Here is a 14973-nt window from a genome sequence, read left to right on the forward strand (position 1 = left end):
CAATCTTGGCTCACTGCAAGCTGGGCCTCCCGGGTTCACGCCATTCTCCTGCCTCAGCCACCCGAGTAGCTGGGACTACAGGTGCCCGCCACCATACCCGGCTAATTTTTTTTTTTTTTTTTTTTTTTTTTTCTTAGCAGAGACAGGGTTTCACTGTGTTAGCCAGGATGATCTCGATCTCCTGACCTTGTGATCCGCCCGCCTCGGCCTCCCAAAGTGCTGGGATTACAGGCATGAGCCACCGCACCGGGCCGCCTGCAGTTTTTTTCCTTAAGGAAATAGAAGAGAAATATCAGAAGGCATCCCTAGAAGATTCTTAGCAACTCTTGCACACACAGTGCCAAAAATTGGGGTGTAAGTACGTTTAAGGCCACAATGTCACAATATAAAATGGATTTCTTTCTCTGGAATTATATATATATATTCCAAATTCAAAGACAAAATGGTTTCTGGGCCTTTCACCATCTGAAACCACCTATATTTGCCTCTTCTTTACCTCACTCCCTCTCCAGTCTCAGTGGAAATGTGATCCTACCCCAGATTCAGGTAGTAGCCCCTCATGGTTCCAGGTCATCTCTCCCACATACTTGAGGACTGTTTCTATCAATTTTCCCCACACTCAACTGTATCTTCATCTTCCACTACTTTACCTATTCCTTACTGGCAATTGGGGTAACCACCTCATTCTGATTTTCCCAGGACTGTCCTGGTTTTAAAACTAGAAGTCCTGCACCCAGCAATCCCCTCAGTCCCAATCAAACTGAAACGAAACTTGATGAATGACTTACCATCAGAAGAAACAGTGGTTTCCATGGCCCTTTCCGTCTAGATGGTTTGTACCACCCTTTATCAATGAACAAAGGTGTGTAGCTGTGACCACAGAACAAAGAGAAACGTAAGCCCTTCCCCCTTTTGTCTCTCAGGTGACTAAATTGTAGATTTAGCTGCTTAGCAACAAGGATCTTTATCTTCTTAGAGAAATAATAATAGGCTCTCAAGAATATCTTGCTCTTATCTGACCATTTCTATACTTATTTCCAAATTCCATATGATTGGAATTGGGTTGTCTCCTCACCTCCAGTCTATGTCCCCTGACAGCATAGGTTTGTAATTTTGCTGGTGCCATTGCATTGGTCTAGACTGTCTAATCACTTTTCCCACTGAACTGAATTATAGTAACTTTCTAGGGCAAGATCAAATTCCACTTCCATTATCAAATCTTTCCTAAATAATCCAGAAAACATTAACATCCTATAACTCTCTTATAACTATAACATGCAACACATTTTTGTGTGACAAAATGTATGTCCTTGCTATTTTCTGTTTTATATGTGAGCTTTAGATGCTGGAGAGGATGTAGAGAAATAGGAACACTTTTACACTGTTGGTGGGAGTGTAAATTAGTTCAATCATTGTGGGAGACAGTGTGGTAACTCCTCAAGGACCTAGAAGCAGAAATACCATCTGACCCAGCAATCCAACTACTGGGTATATACCCAAAGGATTATAAATAATTCTACTATAAAGACACATACACACGGATGTTTATTGCAGCACTGTTCACAATAGCAAAGACTTGTAACCAACCCAAATGCCCATCAATGATAGACTGAATAAAGAAAATGTGGCACATATACACCATGGAATACTATGCAGCCATAAAAAAGGATGAGTTCGTGTCCTTTGCAGGGACTCGGATGAAGCTGGAAACCATCATTCTCAGCAAACTAACACAAGAACAGAAAAACAAACACTGCATGTTATCACTCGTAAGTGGGAGTTGAACAATGAGAACACATGGACACAGGAAGGGGAACGTCATACAACAGGACCTGTCAGGGGGTTGGGGGCTAGGGGAGGGATAGCATTAGGAGAAATACCTAACGTAGATGATGGGTTGATGGGTGCAGCAAACCACCATGGCACATGTATACCCATGTAACAAACCTGCACATGCTGCACATGTATCTCAGAACTTAAAGTATGATAATAAAATAAAATTTAAAAAATAAATAAAAATAAAAAATAAAAAACAATTGTAGCACAATGATTATAAAGACAAAGAAATAAAACTTGAGTTACTTCAATTCTGTCATTCTTTGTGATAAATTTTTATTCGTGTTTATAATTTTAGATTATAGACATATTTCAAAACTGGTAGAGTTGATACCGAAAAAATAAAGACATGGACAGTTTGAAATTTTTCATTTTTATTGTGAAATTAGATTCTTATGAATGTCTGCTTATCCTTTGTTTAAAGCTTTTCTTAACCATTTTATTATCTTCAATCTTCATGTTAGCAAAACTTTTTAAGTTAAAATAAATAAAAAATTAATGGATAAATTATTTTCCTGCGAGCGCTCCTTCAAGCGCAGGTATGTGAAGATCAATTTTGTTGAAGTCATGGACAAATTTGTGGAAGTTAAAACTCAAGAACAGAAACTGTAATGTTGTGATTTATTTATATGATAGGCCAATATTGAGAGGTGACAGCATGCTGGCAGCCCTCACAGCCCTTGCTCTCGGTGCTTCCTCGGCCTTGGCGCCCACTCTGCCCACGCTTGAGGAGCCCTTCAGCCCACCACTGCACTGTGGTAGTCCCCTTCTGGGCTGGCCAAGGCCGGAGCCGGCTCGCTCAGCTTGCGGGGAGGTGTGGAGGGAGAGGCGTGGAGGGAGAGGCGCGGGCAGGAACCGGGGCTGTGCGCGGCGCTTGCCGGCCAGTGCGAGTTCCGGGTGGGCGTGGGCTCGGCGGGCCCCGCTGGCGGCCGGCCAGCCCACAAGCCCAGGGCAGTGAGGAGCTTAGCACCTGGGCCAGCAGCTGCTGTGCTCGATTTCTCACCGGGCCTTAGCTGCCTCTCCACGAGCAGGGCTTGGGACGTGCAGCTCGCCATGCCTGAGCTCCCGCCCCCTGCCCGCCTGCCATGCCTGAGCTCCCGCCCCTTGCCCGCCCGCCATGCCTGAGCCCCCGCCCCTTCCCCACCACCCCCTGCCCACTGCTGTGGACTCCTGCGCCGCCCGAGCCTCCTCGACGAGCACCGCCCCCTGCTCCAGGGCGCCCAGTCCCATAGACCGCCCGAAGGCTGAGGACTGCTGGCGCATGGCGCGGGACTGGCAGGCAGCTCCACCTGCGGCCCCTGTGCGGGATCCACTGCGTGAAGCCAGCTGGGCTCCTGAGTCTGGTGGGGACTTGAAGTATCTTTATGTCTAGCTAAGGGATTGTAAATACACCAGTCAGCACTATGTATCTAGCTCAAGTTTTGTAAACACACCAGTGAGCACCCTGTGTCTAGCTCAGGGTTTGTGAATGCACCAATGGACACTGCATCTAGCTAATCTAGTGGGGAGGTGGAGAACTTTTGTGTCTAGCTCACGGATTGTAAAGCACCAATCAGCACCCTGTTACAACAGACCAATCAGCTCTCTGTAAAATGGACCAATCAGCAGGATGTGGGTGGGACCAGATAAGAGAATAAAAGCAGGCTGCCTGAGCTGGCAGTGGTAATGCGTCTCTGTCTCATTCCGTGCTGTAGAGGCTTTGATCTTTTACTGTGCAATAAATCTTGCTGCTGCTAACAGTTTGGGTCCACACTGCGTCTATAAGCTGTAACACTCACCGTGAAGGTCTACAGCTTCATTCCTGAAGCCAGTGAGACCACGAACCCAGCAGGAGGAACGAACAACTCCAGACGCGCGGCCTTAAGAGCTGTAACACTCACCGCGAAGGTCTGCAACTTCACTCCTGAGCCAGCGAGACCACGACCCCACTAGAAGGAAGAAACTCCGAACACATCCGAACCTCGGAAGGAAGAAACTCCGAACACATCCAAACAACAGAAGGAACAAACTCCGGACACGCCGCCTTTAAGAACTGTAACACTCACCACCAGGGTTCGCGGCTTCATTCTTGAAGTCAGTGAGACCAAGAAGCCACCAATTCCGGACACAATATGAAGTAAGTTTTCCTATGTCTTTTAAAAATATATATTAATATATTTAATAAGAATTTATTACCTTTTCACTACCCTATTTGGTACTACTCTATTCATTTTACTTTTTATTTTTAAAAACTTTTGCAGTGGTATGATTGTATATGGAAAGGTCAATGAAAAAAATTCACTCTCTTTTCCTAATCTGAAATGACATGTTTATTTTCATTTATTTATTTTTACTGACATGACCATATAAGGGTCAGTAAAAGAAAATGTTCACCATTTAAAGTTTCCTGGCCATTAATTATTTGTTTCATTTCATGATTATTCCTCAAAATAACTTTGTCATGTAGAGGAAGAAAAGTTAAAACATAATCCGCTCTATCTGTCAAACACACGAGATAGAACACTAAGGCTTGATCCAAAAATATGTGGAGCCTATTTCCAAGGCAGTTCAGTTAACTTTTTCCCCTCAGCCATGTGGGTTCCCACCTCACCCTCCTCTCTTCTTGCTGCTCAGTCTTTCCATTGTCCTCCTCCTCACTGCCTCACCCAGCTCCTAAGTGCCATTTTAATATGATGGATCCCATGATAGTAAAAGTGACTCTGGGGTGAATTCATCAGAAAGGGTTGCACTGGAAACTGAATGAAGGACTCTGCATCACAAACCAGGGGACCTGGAAAGAACAGAAGAGGATGCTTTGTCAGGTGGTCACCTTTCATAGTAGAGTGCTGGGCTCAATTTCCTGTTGGGAGGACTCTGAATGGGTCTGACCTAGATGTTTCCACAAACTTTTCACAGGGGCAGCCCTGTGAGGCAGAAAGAGAAGAGAGAGCCAGGGGGATTATGAGGTGGGAGAAGAAAAGAAAGCTTGAACAAAATGCGCCATAAGAAAAGGAAGTGCCTTTTCAAAAATGCAATGAGACAAATTCCTCTTTTGCGAATGCTTTCTCATCCTGGGGGGTTAAGACGGGGTGATGGGGTGCTATATATCCAAATTGGAGCAAAATGACTCAGAAAAAGTAAGTGTTTCTGGATCAAGGATACTCATGGAAATTCAAAAAAAGAAAACCAGGCAATAAATATGTCAAAGTATTCAAAATCACTACAATTTTAGAAATATAAAAGTCAAATTGACAAAGATTGAAAATAAACTACCAAGTGTTCACATCATAGATAAGCACCTCTCTAAGTGTTTTAATTAGATATATAAAAGTATACCCTTTGAGCGGAATTGTATCCAGTAATTTAAAAATTCTATGTTATCAAACATTTCAGGACATAGAAAATAGATTCAAGTTAAAAAAAAATTACTAAACGTTACGTTATCCCTTATGCTTACCAAAGTGACTGGAAAGATGTATTTTGAAGTAGAAAGAAAATCTCTATCCTCTTCTTTCACTCTCCCTTCTCGCTCTTCCCCCCGCCCCCATACATTTCAATCCCAAGGAGGAGCGTCTGTGTTTTGTCAACTTCTAGAATACTGTCTGGGCTACCGTTGGCAGTCATTGCGTATTAGAAAGGCATATTGTGACTACCCCTCTTGCTTCCTATCGCCGCCATGTGGTAGGATTGGCAAACTGAATCCAGGCCCACTTGGGACTAAACACTTATTGGTTCACTTAATCTCTCCTTTGTGCTCATAATTGGTTAGGCCTCCTGTACCCTGTCGTGAGTCAGAGAATGGACGATCCCAAGAAATGGAATTAGGCCTGGGGAGAGGTGGAGATTCTGCTAAGTTTCTAGGCAACAGGTGCCTTGGCTACCCCTCAGGTATTTAAGGTCCAAGCTGTCTAAATCACAAAGGGAGGGGAGGACATCTATAAATCCAACCAACTGGCCGGGCACGGTGACTCAAGCCTGTAATTCCAGCACTTTGGGAGGCCGAGGCACGCGGATCACGAGGTCAGTAGATAGAGACCATCCTGGCCAACATGGTGAAACCCCGTCTCTACTAAAAATACAAAAATTAGCTGGGCGTGGCCGTGCGCGCCTGTAGTCCCGGCTACTCGGGAAGCTGAGGCAGGAGGATGGCGTGAACCCGGGAGGCCGAGCTTGTAGTGAGCCGAGATCGTGCCACTGTACTCCAGCCTGGGCGACAGAAAAGGACTGTCAAAAATGATAATAATAAATATATATATATATAAATAAAATCCAATCAACTGCTTCAAGGTAGAAGGAAATAAAAGTTCAAGCCCTGGAGGCTTTTAGGGTGAGGAGACATTTTCTACTGAATCCTTTTGTAGCTAGACTTTGTTCAAAGGGCAATGAAAAATGATAGTTAAAAAAAAACTTTTTGTTTATCCTGAACCTATTTTTTCTTATTTTGATCCGAGCACCATGGCTTCTTCCACTCAGGTTTTTGCCTTGTATAAAGCTAAACCTTTCCTGGCTTAGCAGTTGTCATATGGCATAAGCCCATCTGATAGGAGCACTGCATTCCTCCGTCCATAGTATTTTATTAAGAGAAAAACATGCACACAAAGAGAAGGTGTTTCCTTGGAACTGTGTACCATGTGAGAAACACCGACACAAACTGCAATGCTAAAGTCTGTAAAATCTGTGCAAGTAAAAATCACCTATAGAGACGCCACTGAGGGCCGGGCAGTGTCTCAAGCCTGTAATCCCAGCACTTTGGGAGGCCGAGGTGGGTGGATCACCTGAGGTCAGGAGTTTATGACCAGCCTGGCAAACATGGAGAAATCCCGTCTCTACTAAAAATACAAAAACTAGCCGGGTGTGGTGGCGCGTGCCTGTAATCCCAGCTGCTCCGGAGGCTGAGGCAGGAAAATCACTTGAACCTGGGAGGTGGAGGTTGCAGTGAGTCGGGATCGTGCCACTGCACTCCAGCCTGGGTGACAGAGCAAGACTGTGTCGCAAAAGAAGAACGAAAAAGAAGCCACTTAAAATAAGAGGTTGAGGACACTTGTGGAATAGGAAGTAGGAATATGAATAGATCAATATATAGTACATAATAAGAGATGTCATAATATTAATACTAATATTGCTAATAGTAAAATAAACATTCTTAAAGTATATTGGGCTTTGGATACTAAAATTTGATCACTGTCAGAAGACTGGTTACAGGTCAAACTAGTGGTGTTTTTCTGACTTCTCTTGAGTGGAGAAGGCTTTTCTAGGGCACAGGTCAGGTGGCTAATAACAGAGTAGGATGATTGGTGCAGGATCTGCTCAAGTGGAATGCTTAGTTTTGAATGTAAAAAGCAGAAACATCAATGATGTCAGCAAAGGCAAATTCTAGGAAGTATCAAAATATGAAAACTCAGAAAGCTACATTTGTGTTCAACTCTGGTCAATTTTTGGTTTATAATGAAAAAGACAAAGGTCAGACTCTTGAGTACAATCTAGATTCAAGTGGGGGCAAAAACAAGGAAATGGACAAAGTAATAGAGGGTCAAGGTAATTGCTTAGAACAGGAAATGCTAGAGATTCTTCTTAAAGGATCAAAGCCAGATCTATTCCTGGATAGATCAGTGTAGTTTAAAGCTCTGTGAAACAAACACCAGCTCTCTAATGGTCTTTCTAGTGTAGTTGTTTAAAAATAACAGAATAAATGATAAGAAAAAACAAAATTTGGAAAACTGGACTTCCATATTTGGCACTATGGCAGACAACATGTCCAGTTCCTAGCTCACGCAGCAAAATAATTCAAAATTCTACATGAATTTTTTTCACCCTCCCAATATTTTAATTCAATTTTAATATAAAATATTGGGAGGGTGAAAAAAATTATGTGCTATGATAAGGTAAGGGAAATTCTCGAAGACCAAAAATGGAATAAAAGCAGGAACCCAGAAAGGAAAGCGACCCTGAAGTTGGTACCTTCTCTGAGGCATCTGTCCCTCCCTGGTGAAATTGAGCTTATATTTTGATGGCTGCATGAAATGATGGGAACAGTAGGCAATGTCTCAGCTTTGCCAAGGAGGAGATGTTGTTAGGAGAGCCATAGGACAAAAACAGGGTAAATGAAAAGAAAATATAACCTACAGATGAAGATAACAAGGAAAACCACCTTTTACCTTTGATGGTGGGAGGAGAGGAGACAAATTGCCTGTGTTTCCCTACACGTATAAGCTAGACTTTGTGCCACTTAGGGGAATAAATTGATACCACTTATATGGCACCAAAAACTTTGAGCAATATCTATTTTGAAGGGATATTCAGTTGTGATATTTTCAAAGCATGGACGTAAAAACATGCAAACTCTCTCTGGAAAAATACATTTTCAACTTAGGCCTCATAAAATTCCCACTTGAGTTTTTGAATATTACAAAATACAGAAGGAAACAAAGTCCCATTGATAAGTCAACAATAAAAACAATAGCAGAATGAAACTTACAAATAATTCTGCTGCCCCTATTATCAGATAGAATATTATAAAAATATGTTTTATAATTTCAACGAGAGAGTATTGGAGGTTATTAGTAACAAACAATAACAATGGCTAGACAGTTTTTTTGAAAACCAAATAGAACTTGAATTGTACATATATAATCAATGTGTACATTTAAATAATATATAAATATATATACATTCAATATACATAGAAACAAAAAATGAAAATGTGTAATGGCAGATTATATACAACTAAAAACAAAATTAGTAAACTGACACATAGTTCTTCTTTTTTTGTTGAGACAGAGTCTCACGCTGTCGCCCAGGCTGAAGTGCATTGGCATGATCTCAGCTCACTGCAACCTCTGCCTCTCGGGTTCAAACGATTCTCATGCCTCAGCCTCCCAAGTAGCTGGGATTACAGTTGTGTGCCACCATGCCCAGCTAGTTTTTGTATTTTTAGTAGAGATGGGGTTCATCATGTTGGCCAGGCTGGTCTCAAACTCCTGACCTCAAGTGATCCACTCGCCTCGGTCTCCCAAAGTGCTGAGATTACAGGTATGAGCCACCATGCCCGGCCCTGACACATAGTTCTAAGGAAATTATACAGTATAGAGAAAAAGCAGGCAAAGAGATAAATAACGCAAGATAGGTGAAAAATCCGTAGACATTAGAGTAAGATCTATCTTACATCTAATCAAAGTTTCAGCACAGAATTGACAAAGGCAATAATCCTAGATATGAAGTCTGAAAGTTTTCCAGATTGATGAGAGACAAGATTCTACAGATTTAAGGTTTCCAAACCCCAAAATGGATAAATTAAAGATCTTCTATACCCGGACAAATTATAGTGCACTACAGAAAAGCAAAGAAAAGAAGCTCGCAGGAAAGGAAGATTAGATAAATGTTAATTTTATAGCTGAATTCTCAACAACAATGGTACTGTCAAGACAGTAAAATCATACTTTCAAAATCTGAAATGCAAGCCTAGAATTGAGTGCCTAGGAAAATAAACTCTCACTTTAAAAAAGGAAAAGGTGGTGAAATAAAACCTTTTCAGACAAACAAAAATAAACAATTTACTACCAACAGACTATCAGTGAAAGGATTCTAAAGGGTATATTTCACACACACACAAAATTAAACCCATTATGATGTAATATTGGAGAAGGAAGAAAGTAGTAAACATGGCCTGGTGCAGTGGCTCACGCCTGTAATCTCAGCACTTTGGGAGGCTGAGGTGGGTGGATCACTTGAGGTCAGGAGTTCAAGATCAGCCTGGCCAACATGGTGAAACCCTGTCTTTACTAAAAATACAAAAATTAGCTAGGCATGGTGGCAGGCACCTGTAATCCCACCTACTTGGGAGGCTGAGGCAGGAGAATTGCTTGAACCTGGTAGGCGGAGGTTGCAGTGAGCCAAGGTCGCACCACTGCACTCCAGCCTGGGTAACAGAGTGAGACTCTGTCTCAAAAAAAAAAAAAAAAGAAAATGGTAAACACCTGAATCAATCTAAATAAAGATTGGCTGTAGAAGACAATAATATTAACAATATCTAATAGGGGGGTAAAAAATTGGAAAGATAAAACTAATATCCTGAGAAACCTTTATGTAAATTAGGAAAAATCAGAATTAAAATCTTCTAATGTCCTTATATTATTGTAAAAGTGGCTAAAGATATTAACGTTGTTGCAGATGTTAACGTTACCCTTCAGTATTTATGGTTCTCTTCTCCTTTGGGGCATGCAGGGTTCTGGACCTCCTTGCCTACTTGGAAGTTAGCCTTGCCTAAAAACTAGCTTTGATCAATGAAGTATGAAAGTGTCACTTGCCAGAGAGTATTTTAAGACCTAGTTTGAGGAACCATTCTCTTTCACTGCCACATTTACCAGAGCCTGGCACTATTCCTGTTGAACCTTCATAGCCTGTAATCCGGAGTGAAATCTTGGGTGAAATCTAATTCCTTCTGAAAACTCAGAGTTATTTGTGTGACAGTATGACTTGCCTTATCCCAACAGAAACAAGCATTGGTAAGGGAAGCAGTGAAGAAATGCATATTGAAGGTGAGAAAGATGTAATGCCAAAATAACTTGGGAGTCATACTATGTATCCAATAAAGATATATGTAGCTCTAGAGAAACAGGATGGAAAAAAAACTTTACTAGTGAGTGTTAGGAACAAAAAGAGATGTAATTGGAGTTAGAGTTCCACGTGTTCCACCTCAGAATCGTGGCGGGAGGAGAAAGGCACTTCTTACATGGTGGCAGCAAGAGAAAAATGAGAAAGAAGCATTGTTGTTGGCTGCATTTGGCCATTTCCAAGTTCAGTAAGGAATTTGTTTGCAAACAGGAATAAAAGCAAATAGAATACAAACTCCATGAGCTTTCAAGAATAGAAAACTAGTTCACCACCCCGAAAAGTAAAAGGTAAATGTAAGAAAATCTTTGAGAAGCAAAGGCCGATTACAACTCAGCCTTAAGGCAGAGGTCAAGCAGTATAGACATTATACCCTTGTGAGAACCACCAGATGGATTAAGGAGGGATCTCAGGGTGAGGATGGTTTGGCTGTGTCCTCATCCAAATCTCAACTTGAATTGTATCTCCCAGAATTCCCACGTATTGTAGGAGGGACCCGGGGATAGGTAATTGAATCATGGGATCCAGTCTTTCCCGTGCTATTCTCATGATAGTAATTAAGTCTCACAAGGTCTGATGGGTTTATCAGGGGTTTCCGCTTTTGCTTCTTCCTCATTTTTCTCTTGCTGCCATCATGTAAGAAGTGCCTTTCCCCTCCTGCCATGATTCTGAGGTGGAACATGTGGAACTCTAACTCCAATTAAATCTCTTTTTGTTCCCAGTTTCAGTTATGTCTTTATCAGCAGTGTGAAAATGGACTAATACAGTAAATTGATACCAGTAGAATAGGGTATTGCTGAAAAGATACCTGAAAATGTGGAAGCAACTTTGGACCTGGGTAGCAGGCAGAGGTTGGAACAGTTTGGAGGGCTCAGAAGAAGTTAGGAAAATGTAGGAAAGTGTGGAACTCCCTAGAAACTTGTTGAATGGCTTTGCCCAAAATGCTGATAGCAATATGGACAGTAAGGTCCAGACTGAGGTGGTCTCAGATGGAGATGAGGAACTTGTTGGGAACTGGAGCAAAGGTGACTCCTGTTATGTTTTAGCAAAGAGACTGGCAGCATTTTGCCCCTGCCCTAGAGATTTATGGAACTTTGAACTTGAGAAAGGTGATTTAGGGTATCTGGCAGAAGAAATTTCTCAGCAGCAAAGCATTCAAAAGGTGACTTGGGTGCTGTTAAAGGAATTCAGTTTTATAAGGGAAGCAGAGCATAAAAGTTTGGAAAACTTGCAGCCTGACTACGCACAAGAAAAGAAAAACCCATTTTCTGGGGAGAAATTCAAGCCGGCTGCAGAAATTTGCGCAAGCAGCAACGAACCTAATGTTAATTCCCACAACCATGGGGAAAATGTCTCCAGGCCATATCAGAGACCTTCACGGCAGCCCCTCCCATCATAGACCCAGAGTCCCAGGAGGAAAAAGTGGTTTTGTGGGCCGAGCCCAGGGTCCCTGTGCTGTGTGCAGCCTAGGGACTTGGTGCCCTGTGTCCCAGCCACTCCAGCCGTGGCTGAAAGGGACCAACGTACAGCTCGGGCTGTGGCTGCAGAGGACAGAAGCCCCAAGTCTTGACAGCTTCCACGTGGTGTTGAGCCTGCAGGTGCACAGAAGTCAAGAATTGAGGTTTGGGAACTTCTGCCTAGATTTCAAAAGATGTATGGAAATGCCTGGATACCCAGGCAAAAGTTTGCTGCAGGGGCAGGGCTCTTATGAAGAACCTCTGCTAGGGCAGTCTGGAAGGGAAATGTAGGATTGGAGCCTCCACACAGAGTCCCTACTGGGGCACTCTCTAGTGGAGCTGTGAGAAGAGGGCCACCGTCCTCCAGACCCCAGAATGGTAGATCCACAGACAGCTTGCACTGTGCACCTAGAAAGCTGCAGACACTCAATGTCAGCCCATGAAAGCAGCTGGGAGGAAGGCGGTACCTTGCAAAGCCACAGGAGCAGAGCTGCCCAAGACCATGGGAACCCACCCCTTGCATCAGTGTGACCTGGATGTGAGACATGGAGTCAAAGGAGGTCATTTTGGAGCTTTAAAATTTGACTGCCCCAGGCCAGGCGAGGTGGCTCACGCCTGTAATCCCAGCACTTTGGGAGGCCGAGGCAGGCAGATCATGAGGTCAGGAGATCGAGACCATCCTGGCTAACACGGTGAAACCCCATCTCTACTAAAAATACAAAAAATTAGCCGGTGTCTGTAGTCCCAGCTACTCGGGAGGCTGAAGCAGGAGAATGGCGTGAACCCGGGAGGCTGAGGTTGCAGTGAGCCGAGATCGCGCCACTGCACTCCAACCTGGGCGAAAGTGCGAGACTCCGTCTCAAAAACAAAAAAAGAACAAAACAAAATAAAATTTGACTGCCCCACTGGATTTTAAACTTGCATGGGCCCTATAATAACCCCTTTGTTTTGGCCAATTTCTCCCATTTGAAATGGTCGTATTTACCCCATACCTGTACCCCCATTGTATCTAGGAAGTAACTAGCCTGCTTTCGATTTTACAGGCTCATAGGCAGAAGGGACTTGCCTTGTCTTGGATGAGACATTGGACTGTGGACTTTTGAGTTAATGCTGAAATGAGTTAGGAAATTGGGAGACTGTTGGGAAGGCATGATTGGTTTTAAAATGTGAGGACATGAGATTTGGAGGGGGGCGGGGGCAGAATAATATGGTTTGGTTGTGTCCCCATCGAAATCTCAACTTGAATTCTATCTCCCAGAATTCCCACGTGTTGTGAGAGGGACCCATGAATCATGGGGGTCAGTCTTTCCCTTGCTATTCTTTGTGATAGTGATTAAGTCTTACAAGATCTGATGGGTTTATCAGGGGTTTCTGCCTTTGCTTCTTCCCCATTTTTGTCTTGCTGCTGGCGCATAAGAAGTACCTTTCACCTCCCACCATGATTCTGAGGCCTCCCCAGCCATGTGGAAATGTAAGTCCAATTAAACCTATTTTTGTTCCCAGTTTCAGATATGTCTTTATCAGCAGCACGAAAACGGGCTAATATACAGGGCAAAAAGCCAAAGTTAAGGGTGTGGTACCTAACAAACTGCTTCATTCAATAAAACAGCTCAGGGTAAAGAGCTAAAGTGTGTGTCTTTCCCGGTGACATCTAATAGCTGAGAAGGCTGCTTAGCCCACAAGTAGCTCTGTTTTCCTCTATTTCACATGTGGCCAACAAGGATAATGAAAAAGGAATAACTTTTCAGAATGTAGAGTCAGGGCCACAGAGAATAATGGAAAAATAAGTCCCTCCACCCACTAGAGAGTAGATTTAATCAAGGAATATTCACATAAACTTCCCATCCCTGCAAGGATAGAGGCCTTAACAATACTCGCCAACTGGAATTTCAATTGTTATGGACCAGCGATTGTTATATCATGGAGTTTTTCTTTTCCAAGTGGAAGTGTTTTTCTGGTTATGTTGTACTTGTTTTGTCATTGTACATTGGGTGCTTGTAATGAATCCAATTTGTCTTTTTGGCCCAACAGGCTTATATCAAGAGTAACCAGGCCAAGCGAGGTGGGTCACACCTATAATCTCAACACTTTGGGAGACCAAGGTGGGAAGATTGCTTGAGCCCATGAGTTTGAGACAAGCCTGGGCAACATAGCAAGACCCCATCTCTTAAAAAAAAAAAAAAGTGAATTAGCCAGACATAGTGGCTCATGCATGTAGTCCCAGCTACTCCGGAGGCTGAGGTGGGAGGATCTAGGCTGCAGTGAGCCATGATCATGTCACTGCACTCCAGCCTGAGTGACAAAGTGAGACCTTGTCTCAAAAAACAAACACACACCATATCAAGATCTGATGTAGAGACTGTTGTGCATCCTCTATATTTCTCCAAAATACAGAGGAAACCTGACTCAAAGCTAAACTTTCTATCTAGATGGGACTTTTGGGTTGCCTTTTTGGAGGTGAGTGTTCTGCATGGGAGAAGGTGACTCAAAACTTTGGTGAGCAGAATGGCATCTTCTGTGGTAGACATTACATCTTTTCACCCATATTTCAAGTTTTCTTCCCCTTCCACTCACACAAGAAGATTGAACTTCCCTGGCTCCCATGAATTTGGATGTGATCATGGAACTTTTGTTCCATGAAATTTGAGCAGAAGTGACCCAAGTCTCTTCTAGGCAGACACACTTAAGTGCCACTGCAAACTCTGTTCTCTCTTTCTGCTACTACAACTGGTGACGCTCCCACATGCTGGATCCTCCATCCGCCTATATATTATAGAGGAAAAATGGGAACTTTGTTGGTCTAAGCTACTGAGAATTTGAAATTGTGTATTCCCAGTGCATAATATAGCTTATCCTAATAAATACTGGTATACAAGTTAAAATACATAGGGAAGTAACTTAAAAGGATATAGAACATAATTCCAAATGCTTAGAGAAGAAAAGGAATTTAAAAATTTAAAGAGCAATCAAGAAGAAGGCACAATAGAAGAAAATGAATGCAGGAAGCCATATACAAAGAACAGCAAATAATATGGTAGAAATACATTTAAATATATTATCCTGACTTTATAAGGTCAGAATCATAAGTCATCTG

General features: G+C 42.7%; 1 long non-coding RNA gene across 1 annotated transcript in view; it reads left to right on the top strand.

Moving 5' to 3' along the window:
- The first annotated feature begins 3169 nt into the window (after positions 1-3169).
- The window catches only part of LOC129393830 (uncharacterized), a 59119-nt gene continuing 47315 nt past the window's right edge, over positions 3170-14973 (top strand). The window contains exon 1 of the long non-coding RNA XR_008620909.2: positions 3170-3952. This is a non-coding gene — a long non-coding RNA (uncharacterized LOC129393830). The remainder of the gene's footprint in view (positions 3953-14973) is intronic.

The sequence above is a fragment of the Pan paniscus genome, chromosome 15, assembly GCF_029289425.2.
Source record: "Pan paniscus chromosome 15, NHGRI_mPanPan1-v2.0_pri, whole genome shotgun sequence".
Taxonomy (NCBI): Eukaryota; Metazoa; Chordata; class Mammalia; order Primates; family Hominidae; genus Pan; species Pan paniscus.